This window comes from Miscanthus floridulus, chromosome 6 (genome assembly GCF_019320115.1).
Source record: "Miscanthus floridulus cultivar M001 chromosome 6, ASM1932011v1, whole genome shotgun sequence".
NCBI classification, from domain to species: Eukaryota; Viridiplantae; Streptophyta; class Magnoliopsida; order Poales; family Poaceae; genus Miscanthus; species Miscanthus floridulus.
This window is the reverse complement of record NC_089585.1, coordinates 52604380-52620713: the sequence shown is the minus strand read 5'-3', so window position 1 is coordinate 52620713 and position 16334 is coordinate 52604380. Positions and strand designations below refer to the sequence as shown.

Here is a 16334-nt window from a genome sequence, read left to right as displayed (position 1 = left end):
ATCAACTCAACTCAACCGAGCAAAGCACCACCGAAGAGTGATCCATGTCCATCCCACAACCCACCACCCAAAGGCGGTGGTGAGATGTCTCAGTCAGGGGGCATCCGACCCATAGGGGTGCTTGACCCCCTATCGACGCCTCTCTACCACTCCTTTGTTAGGCTGTGGCATGGCTCCATGCAGAGGTAGTGTAGCTTGGTCCTCGCGCCAAGAATAGCCCCTAGCACTACATAGCTCCTTGTATAAATGGAGGGGTACCCCCCTCTACAACACAACACCACAAGGAAGAAGAGCACTCCTCACTTGAGTTGGAGCTACACTCCAAGGGGTTTAGGCCCTAGTAGCTAGCTAGAGTTGTAAGGGAGAGATGTGACGAAGAGCTTGGGGAAGCGCCAGACTTGTCGGTGGCTCCCCAACTTGTACCTCGATGAGCAACTTTACTTCAATGGGTTCTCCCGCTAAGTGAGTGTTCGTGATTTTTTATGGTATAAAGTCTCTTGTTTAGTTAAGCTTTATCTTTACTTGTTTGCTAGATCATCACCCATCCCTATGGCGGATGCTCTAGTAGAAGGGCCTTGATAAAGACAGATAACCCTTACAAGAGCGCTAGAGTAGTAGTCGATAGCGTAGACGTGGTGTCAAGGCTAGAGGCTACCTTTGTTTGCCTCGTTCCCCATGGTTGAGGGGTTGGCGGCAGGTGGTGATAGCCCTATCCGTCCCTCATAATCCCCCACATCCGGGTTCGACATAGAGCTGTAGGCCGATATCAATTGGCAGACCAGGTGTACGCCGATGCCCAAAGTGAGCAAGTAGGAGTAGCATTTATCTATCCTTAGACCGTAAAATCATAGGAATCCATTTCAACCTCTGCTAACTCTACCCTTGTGTTGTCCTTGGATGAACTAGCTAGAAGAGTACCTTCGTTCCTTGTGGAAAATACGATACCCTGAATACTTCCAGGTAAAGTGCTACAACAGTACTTCCGTGTGCTTGTAGATTATTTCTGTTTGCGTTAAGAAATACCAACAGCGCTCCACAGTTGTGGGGTAGGCGGCAGGTGGTGACGGCCCTGTCCGTCCCTTGTAATCCTTGAGGTTGGCCCAAGTGTGTGTTCACTGTCCTTAAAATACCATGTTTACCCCTGTTATAAACTTTGGTTCACTATGCAAGCATGTAATCTTGTTCATATCCATGCCAGACTCTTTACACTATGCCTTCCTTTGGGAAAATATAAATAACGATACATTGAATACTTCCGGGTGAAATGCTACAATGATAGATCCATGCACTTGCAGATATTGTTTCTATAATCATTAAGAATAATCGTGTTGGTATTCCTTAGCGATGTTGCTAAGATTTATCCAAATCTTAGTGATGGTGCTAAGAAATACCAACATGTATTTCTAGTGCCATTGCCAGGAATGGATTCCATCTCCATACTTGGTGATTGCGCTAAGAAATGCTAACAATCATTTCTGGCGCCGTTGCTGGGGAAGGCATGGGTTAAAATAATCTAGTAGGACATGATCATGATCATATGCATGAATGGTAGCCATAGTTTATGTAGGCTAACTTTGCTTGTTTTCTCCTGTTGTGCATGAAAACAGGATAGTGTATGGCCGGTTTTGTCTTGCCAGAAAACTACACCGATGATCCGAAGGCACTCATAAGGAAGAGCCAGTCTCGTACTGCTTCTTCTTCTTCTGTTACTCTGCCGGCAAGTGAACCAGTCACCCTCGCACCATCTGCTACTACCACCATGGCCAAGTCACTCAATGACTACTCTACCCCCATTGTTGCCAATGTGCCCATTGGGCCCACTATCAATATGGGCACCAGAAACTTCAAGCTCCTGACTGGCCTCATAACGATGGTGCAAGCAAACCAGTTCTATGGTTTGCCTAGCGAGGACGCAAACACGCACCTCCAACACTTCCTTGAGCTATGCGACACCATTGTCATAAAAGACATTGCACCAGCAAGCATGGACGACAAAACAGTTGTTCTACAAGACAAGGAAGCCGTCAACACATGAGACAAATGTTCCGCGGTGTTCCTCACAAAAATTTTCCCCGTGGGCAAAACCAATGCCCTGAGGGGGAAAATTTCAAACTTCCTACAAAATTCAATGGAATCTATTCCCGAGGCGTGGGAAAGGCTGCAGGATTACATCCAAGCATGCCCACACCACAGGATAGAAAATTGGCTCGTGCTCCAAAACTTCTACGAAGGGCTGACGCCCATGTCGAAGGGGCACATAGATGTCGCTGCTGGAGACACGTTTCTTTCCCTCACCATCAATGAAGCTATGGCTTTCATCGAGAAGATGGTGTCTAATCAAAGCTAGGGGGAAGAAAGGAAACAAAAAAGGCATGCATACCATGAAGGAGGCGGATATGCTTGCCGCAAAAATGGACCTATTGCTAAAAAGACTGGACGAGTGTGCCACTGACAAGGAAGCCATGAAGGGCACCGTCTAGGCCATAGACTCGCAAATGACTTGTGAGGTCTATGGTGAAGTCAGACATTCAGAAAACAACTACCCTGAGACCCACGAAGATGCCGCGTACATCAACAACGGGTTCCGACAGCAAAAGAATAACGGGTGGAACAATCAATCCCGCCCGCAAGGAGGTAATTCAAATTTCAATTCAAAATTTAATTCGAATCAACCATCCTTGAAAGACCTGGTTTTAGGCCAGGCTAAAATATATGAAAATCTTACTAAAAAGTTAATGTTTAATGATAAAATGCTAGAAAACATTAACTCAAAAATAGAAGGTCTATCTTCCTCTATTAAGAATTAGTTGAGCTTTAATAAAATAATCAAAACACAATTAGCTCAAATTGTTGCTGCTATTCCTACTAATAATGAAGGGAAAATCCCAGGGAAACCCGAGAATTGCTTTGAAAAGTTAATGCGGTGACCACGAGGGGTGGTAAGTCCACTCGTGATCCACCGAACCCTAAAACTAAAGCAGGAAAGGGAAAAGAGCCACAGGTGTAAGGACCTTCATCATCCACAAAAACACAAAAAGATCAAGAGGACAAGGAAACGGCACCACAAGACTTCGGAGACACCAGCTACTTGTTGTTCCCCATAAGAAATCGGAAGCAAGCCGTGGACGAGCAATTTGCTCGTTTTATTGAGATGGTAGAGAAGGTACACGTAAGCATCCCCTTAATGGACGTCTTATGTGTGCCTTCTTATGCCAAATACATCAAAGATATCAACAACGACAATAGACCATTGCCATCCACAGAGGTCGTAAATCTGACAGAAGAGTGTAGCGTAGCTATACACAATCGTCTACCAGAAAAGAAGAAAGACCCTGGGTGCCCACAATCACGTGCTCAATCGGGGCCCAACATTTTGATCATGCCGTGTGCAACCTAGGGGCTGGCATTAGTGTGATGCCAAAGGTCATATTTGACAAGTTGAACTTCATGCATCTGGCACCAACGCCAATGATGCTCCAGCTGGTGGACTTGACAGTTCGCTATCCGGCAGGGATTGCCAAAGATATCCCAGTGAAAATCTGGGGTTACTTCGTCCCAGTCGACTTCATGGTGCTAGACCTGGAAACAATGAAGGAATCGCCCCTCATGCTTGGGTGACCTTTCCTTAGCTCCACGGGAGCACAAATTGATGTTAGAGCTGGAGAAATCTACTTCAACATCAATGGCAAGGAAGAAAAGTTTGACTTTTGGCCCAAGTAGGAGCTGTGCTCCATGATCTGAATCAAGTATGGGCTGAACCCACAAGGCATTAGAGAGGTTGAGATACAGCCTCCACAGGTGGACAGCCTCACCAAGAAGAACAAAGAAAATAAAAGAGGCCAAAATAAAAAAAGAACAACCCAAAACAAAAAGAAGAAACTCCAAAGGTTGTTCCCACACCACAAAAAAATAGTGTGGAAACAAAAGGAAGAAGCTCCAAAGTCCACCACCACACCACCAAAGAAAATCAATATGGTGTGGCGAGTAAAAGTACCGGCATCTGCATCCGTTTCTCCTGGAACAAATGTCCCTTCATCAAGCAAAAAGTAAAAGGAGAAGAGTCCTACTCATTGTACTTTAAATGGTGAGCCCTTGCCGAAGGTAAATCGGTAGTTATCATAATATCTTCTATAAAAACTTAGAATTCCTAAGATAATAAATAGTAATGCATAAAATCATGCTAAAAATCTATTTAGTCCACCTTTTCAAGTTGTCTTCAATTAAATAAATCCTAGTTACCCAACCATGTTCTTTATGAGTATGTTTTGGTTTGGAATATGGTTTTTGATTGATCATATTTCCATAGGCTTTTAAAAATTAAGCGTGGTGCTTAGGTTAATTAGCCTACCTTGATCAAAGGTCTAATTTGACCATTGAACTGAAACCACTGAATAATGACATGGGTGGAATAAACAAAAGTATAAACCTATTAGTAAAACCATATAAAATAAATAATTTACCTCAGAGTTGCCACCAAGCCACGCATCTGGCCTAGAGCTAGCTTGGGGGAGGACCCCCACATTACAAAGATCCAACTCACACATAAACATAATAACAAATCAACTAAACACACCAATGTTCACACCGCACTAATAGACTCGACTAGACTCAACTCAACTCGTTCTACTATCGTGTTATTACATAAAGAGGGGCTCCAACATCTACAGGCGATATTTATGGGGAGGCTCCTCATACATCTTTGGCAAATTGAGGTACACCCTTTGTTTGTCTATCACCTGCTGGTGCCTCTTGATAGCTTCCTGCTGCGTTTTCAATTGATTCTCCAATCGGTGAATCTTTGACACAGACTCATAACCAAAGTGTACCATCGCTTTGGTGGTTGGATCCATGCCCCATGGGTCCATCATCGCCCATCCCAATTCTAGGTGTTGATGAGGAAGGAATCGATATTGATCATCTTTCATGTCCTCGAATCGGCGACCACGGAGGCCTATGCAAGCTTTAGCGGCTGCATCTTCTATGCTGTCCTTCATGGAAGCACGGTGACCATGGTGTGCATAGTTTGAATCCAGCTGATACGCGCCTTTCTACTCATCCTTGATGGTGATGCACACCCTAATCTTCCAGTAGGTGTCTTCAAGAGGGTGCGTATGCTCCTCGTAGGCGTATTCTATAGCTACATCCCAGTCACTATAGTAGGTCTGAAGCAGGCTCATGAGTCAGTGATGTGAAACGGAGGATTCACACCCCGGCTTATACCACACCTTTATTGTCCACCCCAGTGGTGGGATCGGCTCATCCTCTTCAACAATGTCTTCCTCTTCATTTTTGGACAAGTCGACGACCTCGACTTCTTGAGGTTCCTCCTGAGCGGGCTTAGGCGTAGATACTGGTGTTGGCGGATCGAATTCCTGTTCCTAGGGTTTTTCCTCCTCTAGCTCCATGGACAAACCTTGCGGCAGGTAGTACCCCCAGTGCTGATGCGGGTAGTCTTGTGGGCACGAGGCATCTATAGAATTAGATTAGTTAGATTAGGTTAGAAGCAAAAATTTTCATAATGGAATAAGACAAAAGAAGCATAAAACTTTAGCAAATACCAAGGGTGAGATAGAAAGCATGAAATGAGTGAAGCAAAAGAAGCTAAAAACGACCATTGCTAACTAGGCTTGCGTCCTACAGTCAACACGGCTCTGATACCAATCTGTCACACCCAATTTTAAGGATAAAATGGGGTACAAAACCTTATGTGTGCCCAGAGATCAGTCACACACATAAGTCGACAAATTACGAATAGTATCATCACCAATGTTTATTACATCATGAATAAGACAGAGTTATTACATAATTATAATGAAGGTAATAAAAAGATCTCTCGCGGAAGCTCCATTTCATAGGGACGTCGACTGGTTGACCACAAGTCTAGTAGTCCTCAGGAAAATCATCACACCCAAAGTCATCTGTCACCCATCCAGGATTTTTATCCAAATAATAAAAATAAACAAGCGTAAGTACATGTCATACTCAACAAGTGTAACACGGGGTTCATGAGGCTCAAAAGGCTAGACATAGGTTTAACAGCGTTTAGCTTTTAGTTGTCACAATTTTAGCTTATGAGTAGCATCAAGTTGTTTCAATTCCCATTGCCAAACACATGATCAAATGTAAACATGAATAATGAATAGCATAAATAGGTAATACTTAGTATTCATCTATTCCATAAGGGTTCCAAGGCCGCTCGTGACCGTGAGCACGGCTGATATACCAGTTTTACACTTTCACTGTGAGTCGTGATACCCATATGCCTGGATTAATTACTTTCAAAACACTTCCAAGGTGGGCAGGCAGGGGTCACTATGAAGCCTTTCAAAGGTTCTTCTAATAAGTAAGGGCCATTAGATTCACTCGGCAAACAGTTATAGGAACCCCTCTATCAAATGGCACAATTCCTTCACGGCTATACACATAAGAGTAGAGGCTGTCCTATACCCGATTTGGCAAGCCATTCTTATGCCAATAAAGGTAACCACTAACAAGCTAGAAAAGGTCCTCATACTGAGCTAAAGCTAGAGCCATATAGCTCTCACAGCTGTACTGCAAGTCCCAGATGATCACTTACAGATAAGTCCTTAGGGAGAGGAATCTGAAGCATTTAGAAAGTAGCTAAACCAGCCCCCTATTTTCAAGTTGCTAAAAATCATATTTTAATGTTTATTGCATATACCATTAGTCAAGTTACATGATCATGGTTTAATTGAGCTCTAGCAAAGCTACCCAAATGCATAACCCATAGGTGACGAGGCAATAGTCCAATTCTAGGAAATCCCTATCAAGATGACACATGCAACATGAATTTAATGAATTAAAGTGAATAGGAAACAAGGATGATCCCATGCTATACTTGCCTTGAGCAAAGTACTCCTGCTAGTCCTGCTCGTCAAAGTCATACCCTTGATCTCCCACAAACTGCTCACCGTCTATACTCGATAACCACAGCAACATACAAGCATCTAGGAGCAATCATGCAAAGCAAACAAGGCTACAGATTAGAACAGTACACCAACAGCAAAGAGTCAAGATGAAAAGTTTGGAAAATGAATCTATGTCTCGCTACGAACACACGGACGCAAAGATCACAAAAATTAGATCTAAAACGGAAAAGTTATGATTTAAACAAGATTTCCTATAGGAAAATAATAGATTAAATCTAAGCTCGAATTTTAAAAGTTGGAAATCTACTTTACAGTAACATAAACATGTAGATCACATAATTATGAACCTAACGCAACTTGAACAGATCAAATCGGAGTTAAAACGGAGATTTTATGGCTAAAACAAGTTGAATGGCAAAACTGTGAATAACTGAAAACGTATTTCAATAAAACCGAACGAAAATACGCTTTTAAAAAGAGAAAACAAAATTTGTAAATGTGCTTTGGACTATGGGTTAAGTCGGGAATAATTATAAGGGTGTATCTACAAAGTCGGCAGCGAAAGGGTATCCTTCCATCCGATCCATTGGATTAGAAATCGACGGCCGAGAATCAATTTGACGGGGAGAGAGAGAAGGCTCAAACCAGGACGCTGCCGGCGGCAGTGAGCATGGCGGCGCCATGGCTGGAGCAAAGAGAGCTTGGCAGCGAACCTCGAAAAGGAGCTACCGACCATGGAAAAATAAACGGAGGGCACGGGAGAGAAGAGGGGGTCGAGGCGAACTCACCCAGGGAGATTACGGCGGCGGAGGAAGCACGGAGGCGACGCGGTGCTCATTGGACGGCGGCGGTCGATGTCTGATGCGGCAGGGCTAAGGCGGTGCAAATAACCGAGCAACAGATGAGATGGGGAAGGCGGCGTGGCCGGCTATTTATGTTGCCGAGATACTTGGGCGTCACGGCACCACGGGTCGTGACCGCTCCAGACTCAGCGGCGTCGACACGGAGGTGGAGTGCGTCCCAACCACGGCGAAAGGAAGGGGAAGCCCCTGACTTGCGGGCCAGGGCTGTCAGTAGGCAGAGGGAGGCGCGTGGGTCTACGGGAGCAGCTGGGCGCGCGGCTGGGTCGGTGAACCTGGCTTTGGCCCAAGCGGAGAGGAGAGGGAGAGATGTGTCCCGAGAAGGAAAGGAAAGGCTGGCGCGGGGCTTCAGCCTGAGTGGAGGCAACGCAGCCCGACAAGGGGATAAGCAGGCCAAAGGCGGCAGCAGGCCTATGGGCCAAAAGAGGAAGGAGAAAGAATTTGCCCTTTTCTTTTTCTAATTTCTTTCCAAAGCAATTTTGAAGACAAAATTCAAATCAAGTTCAAATCAGACCATTCCAAAAATTTATATGCAGCGGCATGAATGCACATTCATTGTTGTTAACCTATATTAAATTTTAATTTGATAAACTTTATTATTCTTCCTAAACTTAAATGCTCACAAAAATGCTTAGTAAATCAATTTTCCCTAGTTTCAATTGTTGTAAAATTTAGGGTGTTACAATTCTACCCCCCTTAAAATGAATCTCGTCCTCGAGATTTGGACGATGCTTACTCAAATAACGGTGGGTATGTTTTCCTCAGATCCTCTTCCCTTTCCCAAGTAGCCTCATCTTCTGTGTACCGATTCCACTAAACCTTACACATATTTATAACTCGGCTCCTTGTAACTCTTTCTGCCGTCTCCAAAATCCTTACCGGAAACTCCTCATATGTGAGATCTTCCTTAACGGTAAGCTCCTCTAATGGTATCTGCTCTTTAGGTATATGCAAACACTTCTTTAGCTAAGATACATGGAACACATCATGTACACCTGACAAACTCTCGGGCAATTCCAACTAATAAGCTGCCTCTCCATGTCTCTCTAAAATCTTGAAAGGTCCAATATACCTTGGTGCTAACTTCCCTTTCATGTTAAACCTTCTCACACTTCTCATAGGTGACACCTTCAAGTACACATAATCACCTTCTTTGAAAATCAATTCTCTTCTTCTAGTATCGGCATAGCTCTTTTGTCGAGACTGGGCCACTCTCAAGTTATCCCTAATCAACCTTACTTGCTCTTCTGCGTCTCTCAAGACATCTGGTCCGAACACCTGAGTTTCCCCTGTTTGGTTCCAAAACAACAGGGTCCTACACTTTCGTCCATACAAAGCTTCAAAAGGTGCCATATTGAGGCTTTTCTGATAACTATTGTTGTACGAGAACTCTGCATAAGGCAAACTCTTGTCCCAACTTGTGCCATACTGCAACGCACAAGCTCTCAACATATCCTCTAATATTTGATTAATTCTCTCAGTTTGCCCATCTGTCTGAGGATGATATGCTGTACTAAAGTTCAACTTGGTTCCCAACGAACTATGTACTTGCTGCCAAAAATGAGATGTAAATTGGGTACCTCGATCAGACACAATTTTCTTGGGAACTCCATGTAGACAAACTATTCTCTCCATATATAACTGAGCTAACCTTGGTCCATTATAAGTAGTCTTGACCGGTATAAAGTGAGCAACTTTAGTTCACCGATCTACTATTACCAAATTGAATCATAACCCCTCTGAGTACGTGGTAACCCAACTATAAAATCCATACCAACTTCTTCCCACTTCCACTTAGGTATCTTCATTGGTTGTAGTAACCCTGTAGGTCTTTGATGCTCAGCTTTGACTCTCTAACATGTATCACATAAAGCCACATATTCAGCAACATCTCTTTGGAGTCCATACCACCAATACTTTTCTTTTAAGTCCAAATACATCTTAGTACTTCCAGGATGAATAGAATAAGTAGACTCATGTGCCTCATGAAGAATTGCCTCATGTATAGCCTTATCCTCAGGCACACATAGTCTCTTCCCAAACCAAAGGGTTCCATTGTCGTCCATACGGAAACCTGGTGCCTTACCGATCACTATGTTTTCCGCTATCTCTTTCAACTTCGCATCCTGTAACTGTCCTTTACGTATTTCTTGCTCCAATTTAGGCTCCAACACCAACTCCACTGCATTAGTGACAAAGCCTAAGTTTAGTCGCTCAAACTCAGCACACAACTCACTTGACATCGATGTCACTTGCACCTCATTGGCATAACTCTTCCTACTAAGAGCATCGGCAACAACGTTCGCCTTCCTAGGATGATAGTGTACCTCCAAATCATAATCTTTGATCAACTCTAACCATCGACGTTGCCTCATATTCAGATCTGTCTGAGTGAAAATGTACTTCAGACTTTTGTGATCAGTATAGATGTCACTCTTATGTCCAATGAGATAATGCCTCCATATCTTCAAAGCATGAACCACTGCTGCTAACTCCAAGTCATGAGTAGGATAATTTAACTCATGCTTTCTCAACTGCCGGGATGCATAAGCCACTACTCTGCCTTCTTGCATAAGAACACATCAAGTCCTTGATGAGATGCATCACAATAGATCGAAAAGCTCTTGTTCAGATCTGGCAAAACCAATACTAGGGCTGTAGTCAACCTCTTCTTCAACTCTTCGAAGTTAGCCTGGCACTTCTCGGACCACACAAACTTAGCATTTTTCTCCAACAAAGCAGCCATTGGCTTGGCAAGCTTAGAGAAACCTTCAATGAACCTTCTATAGTATCCAGCTAATCCCAAGAAACTACGAATCTGTCCCACATCTGTTGGTGGCTTCCAATTCAACACATCCTTCACCTTACCTAGATCTACTACAATTCCACCATTAGAGACAACATGGCTAAGGAAAGAAACTTCCTTCAACCAAAATTCACGCTTGCTTCGCTTAGCATACAACTTGTGTTCTCTTAGCTTCTGCAAGACCAACCTTAGATGTTCAGCATGCTCTTCTTCTGTTTTGGAGAATATCAATATATCATCGATGAATACCACAACAAACTTATCCAAAAACTCCATGAACACCTTGTTCATCATGTACATAAAGTAGGCAGGTGCATTGGTCAAACCAAATGACATAACAGTGTACTCATACAAACCATACCTCGTAGTAAAAGTTGTCTTGGGTATGTCTGTTGCACGAATCCTCAATTGATGGTAGCCAGAATGAAGATCAATCTTAGAGAAAACACAAGCACCTCTCAACTGATCAAACAAGTCATCAATTCTTGGCAACGGATACTTGTTCTTGATAGTAACCTCATTAAGCGATCGATAATCGACACACATCCTCTGAGTACCATCCTTCGTGTCAACAAATATAACTGGTGCTCTCCAAGGTGACGAACTAGGATGAATAAAACCTTTCTCCTGTAACTCCGTAATTTGTTTCTTAAGTTCTGCTAATTCTTTAACCCCCATTCTATATGGACGCTTAGCTATAGTTGTAGTTCTAGGTAATAATTCAATAATAAACTCAATATCACGGTCAGGTGGCATACCTGGCAAATCACCGAGGAACACATCTAGAAATTCATCCACCACTGGGTCCTCCTTGTTGCCGCTATCATCAAGCTGGTTCACTATGGCTGTCGGCTGTGCTTGTATTACAACATTAACATTGATTCTTTCTCCATTGGGTGTGGTCACAACAACTACCTTCTCTTTACATAGGATCACTGCTTGTTGTTGCTTTATCCAGTACATACCCAGAATCACATCTATACCAGATGCTCTCAACATAATAGGGCTCACTTTAAACTCTACCCCCCTTGAGGATAGACTAGTCGGAAGACAACGATATGAAGCTTGCATACTTCCACCCGGTGAGTTTACTAATATAGGATTTTGCATGGCACATAATGGTACACTATGATTTCTAACAAATGCTTGTGATATGAATGAATGCGAAGCTCCAGAATAAAAAAGAATGGTAGCGGGGGTTGAGTTGACATTGAACGTACCGAGCATGACTTATGGTTCTGCAAGTGCCGTCTCGGTGGACACATGATTCACCCTCCCTGTGTTGGGTGCTAGCTTTTGTGGCGTTCCCTTCTGATTACTCTGCTGACCCTGGGGTGTCTGCTAATTCTGCTTCTTGGGGCAATGATTAGCATAATGCTCAACTTCTCCACAATGATAGCATACGTTGGGGGTACTGGGTGCACTCGTCTTCATGGGGTGTTGTTGGGGGTTCCCTATCGTGGTGTCTATGGACCACTCTGCTGCTGAGGGCATTGATTGCTAACTTGTTGCTGGTTCGGGTTGTGCTGAGGATACTGGCCATGATTCCACTGACTGGGTGGTCCCTGAAACCTCTGCTAGAAGCCTTGTTGAGGATTGGCACGCGGACGAGTATTGCTCCCAGAGGCCTGGCCTTGAAGCCTCCTCTTCTTGGCCTCCATTTCTTTGCGCTTGTTGTCAATAACAATGGCGCGATTCACCAGCGTCTGAAAATTAGGATAGGTATTGGATATAAGCTGGAGCTATAGACCATCATACAAACCTTTGAGAAAGTGGCGTTGCTTGTCAGCATCATCAGCCACTTCATTTGGAGCATAGCGTGACAACTGAGCAAACTTATCGTGGTACTCAGCGACGGACATGGATCCCTGCTTCAAAGCTCTGAATTCCTCTTGCTTGAGCTCTATCAGTCCCTCTGGTATGTGGTAAGATCTAAAATTCTCTTTGAACTCCTGCCAGGTGACAGGAGGAGCGTTGGCGGGACATCCATACTCGAATGACTCCCACCAGTCCTGAGCTTCTCCCTGAAGCTGTCCTGAAGCGTACAACACTTTCTACTGATTATCACATTGAGCTATGTTGAGCTGCCTCTCCACTGCACGAAGCCAATCATCTGCTTCTAGTGGATCAGTGGCACGAGAGAACATCGGGGGATAGCCCTTCAAGAATTCACCCCGCTTATCATGTGGTGCCACACCACCCTATTGGTTCTGCTCATTCTGCACCAACATTTGCATGAGCTGCGTCTGTACTGCCAAGAGTTGTTCAATAGTTGGTGGTGGTGGTGGTGGATGTGGGGGAACACCTCCATGACCTCGGCCTCTTCCTCTTCTAGACATCTGTCATCAAACATTCAAAATTCAGAAGTCTCCAAGTTAGAATACATTCTGAAAATTTTCTGGACGAGTCTCAACATCAACAGCTCTATAAAATAGTCATATCTCAAGTTCCAGAAATCTAAATAGGGTGTACTTTATATGGTTGGAAAGCTTATGAAATTTTAAAAAGAGAAAACGAAATATGTAAACGTGCTTTGGACTACAGGTTAAGCCAGGAATAATTATAAGGGTGTATCTGCAAAGTTGGCAGCGAAAGGGTATCCTTCCATCCGATCCATTAGATTAGAAATTGACGGCCGAGAATCAATTTGACGGGGAGAGAGAGAAGGCTCGAACCAGGACGCTGCCGGTGGCAGTGAGCACGGCGACGCCATGGCCAGAGCAAAGAGAGCTCGGCGGTGAACCTTGAAAAGGAGGTACCGACCATGGAAAAATAAACAGAGGGCACGGGAGAGAAGAGGGGGTCGAGGCGAACTCACCCAGGGAGATTACGGCGGCGGAGGAAGCACGAAGGCGATGCGGTGCTCGTTGGACAGCGGCGGTCGACGTCTAACGCGGTGGGGCTAAGGCGGCACGAAGAACCGAGCAACAGATGAGATGGGGAAGGTGGCGTGGTCGGCTATTTATGTTGCCGAGATACTTGGGCGTCACGGTAGCACGGGTCGTGACCGCTCCGGACTCGGCGGCATCGACGCGGAGGTGGAGTCCATCCCGGCCATGGCAATATATCTTAGAATATTTTGCTCATGATTACTTTTATCTCTAACTTTGCTCGACGACGAGCAAAATGGGTAAGTGTGGGGGAGCTTGTTGGCGGTCATTAATGATCAAATCCGACCACCAACTAAGGTAAAAAAGAGGAGAAATTGGCAATCTTAAACACTTGCATTTACTATTAACCAAGTTCCACATGTATTTGGAGAATATTGTTTTGCATGACATAAACACAAATACATGGAATAATTCACTGAAAGGCGCTTTCCGACGCTGATTTGCGCAAAGGAACAAGGGAGACGCCCATCAACTCAACTCAACCGGGCAAAGCACCACCGAAGAGTGATCCATGTCCATCCCACAACCCACCACCTGAAGGTGGTGGTGAGATGTCTCAGTTAGGGGGCGTCTAACCCATAGGGGTGCTTGACCCCCTACAGACGCCTCTCTGCCACTCCTTTGTTAGGCGATGGCATGGCTCCATGCAGAGGCAGTGTAGCTTGGTCCTCGTGCCAAGAATAGCCCCCAGCACTGCATAGCTCCTTGTATAAATGGAGGGGTACCCCCCTCTACAACACAACACCACAAGGAAGAAGAGCACTCCTCACTTGAGTTGGAGCTACACTCCAAGGGGTTTAGGCCCTAGTAGCTAGCTAGAGTTGTAAGGGAGAGATGTGATGAAGAGCTTGGGGAAGCGCCGGACTTGTCGATGGCTCCCCAACTTGTACCTCGATGAGCAACTTTACTTCAACGGGTTCTCCTGCTAAGTGAGTGTTCGTGATTTTTTATGGTATAAAGTCTCTTGTTTAGTTAAGCTTTATCTTTACTTGTTTGCTAGATCATCACCCATCCATGTGGCGGATGCTCTAGTAGAAGGGCCTTGATAAAGATGGATAACCCTTACAAGAGCGCTAGAGTAGTAGTCGATAGCGTAGACGTGGTGTCAAGGCTAGAGGCTACCTTTGTTTGCCTCGTTCCCCATGGCTGAGGGGTTGGCGGCAGGTGGTGACAGCCCTATCCGTCCCTCATAACCCCCCACATCCAGGTTCGACATAGAGCTATAGGCCGATATCACTTGGCAGACCAGGTGTACGCCGATGCCTGAAGTGAGGAAGTAGGAGTAGCATTTATCTATCCTTAGACCATAAAATCATAGGAATCCATTTCAACCTCTGCTAACTCTACCCTTGTGTTGTCCTTGGATGAACTAGCTAGAAGAGTACCTTCGTTCCCTATGGAAAATACGATACCCCGAATACTTCTAGGTAAAGTGCTACAATAGTACTTCCATGCGCTTGTAGATTATTTCTGTTTGCGTTAAGAATACCAACAATGCTCCACGGTTGTGGGGTAGGTGGCAGGTGGTGACAGCCTTGTCCGTCCCTTGTAATCCTTGAGGTTGGCCCAAGTGTGTGTTCACTGTCCTTAAAATACCATGTTTACCCCTGTTATAAACTTTGGTTCACTATGCAAGCATGTAATCTTGTTCATATCCATGCCAGACTCTTTACACTATGCCTTCCTTTGGGAAAATATAAATAATGATACATTGAATACTTCTGGGTGAAATGCTACAATGATAGATCCATGCGCTTGCAGATATTGTTTCTATAATCATTAAGAATAAGCGTGTTGGTATTCCTTAGCGATGTTGCTAAGATTTATCCAAATCTTAGTGATGGTGCTAAGAAATACCAACATGTATTTCTAGTGCCATTGCCAGGAATGGATTCCATCTCCATACTTGGTGATTGCGCTAAGAAATAATAACAAGCATTTCTAGCGCCGTTGCCGGGGAAGGCATGGGTTAAAAGAATCTAGTAGGACATGATCATGATCATATGCATGAATGGTAGCCATAGTTTATGCAGGCTAACTCTGCTTGTTTTCTCCTATTGTGCATGAAAACAGGATAGTGTATGGCCGGTTTTGTCTTGCCGGAAAACTACACCAATGATCCGAAGGCACTCATAAGGAAGAGCCAGTCTCGTACTGCTTCTTCTTCTTCTGTTACTCTACCGGCAAGTGAACCAGTCACCCTCGCACCATCTGCTACTACCACCATGGCCAAGTCACTCAATGACTACTCTACCCCCGTTGTTGCCAATGTGCCCATTGGGCCCACTATCAACATGGGCACTAGAAACTTCAAGCTCCTGACTGGCCTCATAACTATGGTGCAAGCAAACCAATTCTATGGTTTGCCTAGCGAGGATGCAAACGTGCACCTCCAACACTTCCTTGAGCTATGCGACACCATTGTCATAAAAGACATCGCACCAGCAAGCATGGAAGGCAAAATAGTTGTTCTACAAGACAAGGAAGCCATCAACACGTGAGACAAATGTTCCGCGGTGTTCCTCGCAAAAATTTCCCCGTGGGCAAAACCAATGCCCTGAGGGGGAAAATTTCAAACTTCCTGCAGAATTCAATGGAATCTATTCCCAAGGCATGGGAAAGGCTGCAGGATTACATCCAAGCATGCCCACACCACAGGATAGAAAATTGGCTCATGCTCCAAAACTTCTACGAAGGGCTGACGCCCATGTCGAAGGGGCACGTAGATGTCGCTGCTGGAGACGCGTTTCTTTCCCTCACCATCGATGAAGCTACGGCTTTCATCGAGAAGATGGTGTCTAATCAAAGCTAGGGGGAAGAAAGGAAACAACAAAAAGGCATGCATACCATGAAGGAGGTGGATATGCTTGCCGCAAAAATGGACCTA

General features: G+C 44.6%; 2 non-coding genes across 2 annotated transcripts; both read right to left on the bottom strand.

The window, feature by feature from the left end:
- Positions 1 to 2089: 2089 nt before the first annotated feature.
- On the bottom strand, positions 2090 to 2196 carry LOC136462016 (small nucleolar RNA R71). Its single transcript, XR_010760544.1, has one exon. It is a non-coding gene; the product is annotated as a small nucleolar RNA R71 (small nucleolar RNA).
- A 13805-nt stretch (positions 2197 to 16001) lies between these two features.
- LOC136462030 (small nucleolar RNA R71) lies at positions 16002 to 16108 on the bottom strand. The gene has a single exon (XR_010760558.1). It is a non-coding gene; the product is annotated as a small nucleolar RNA R71 (small nucleolar RNA).
- Between the last annotated feature and the right edge of the window lie 226 nt (positions 16109 to 16334).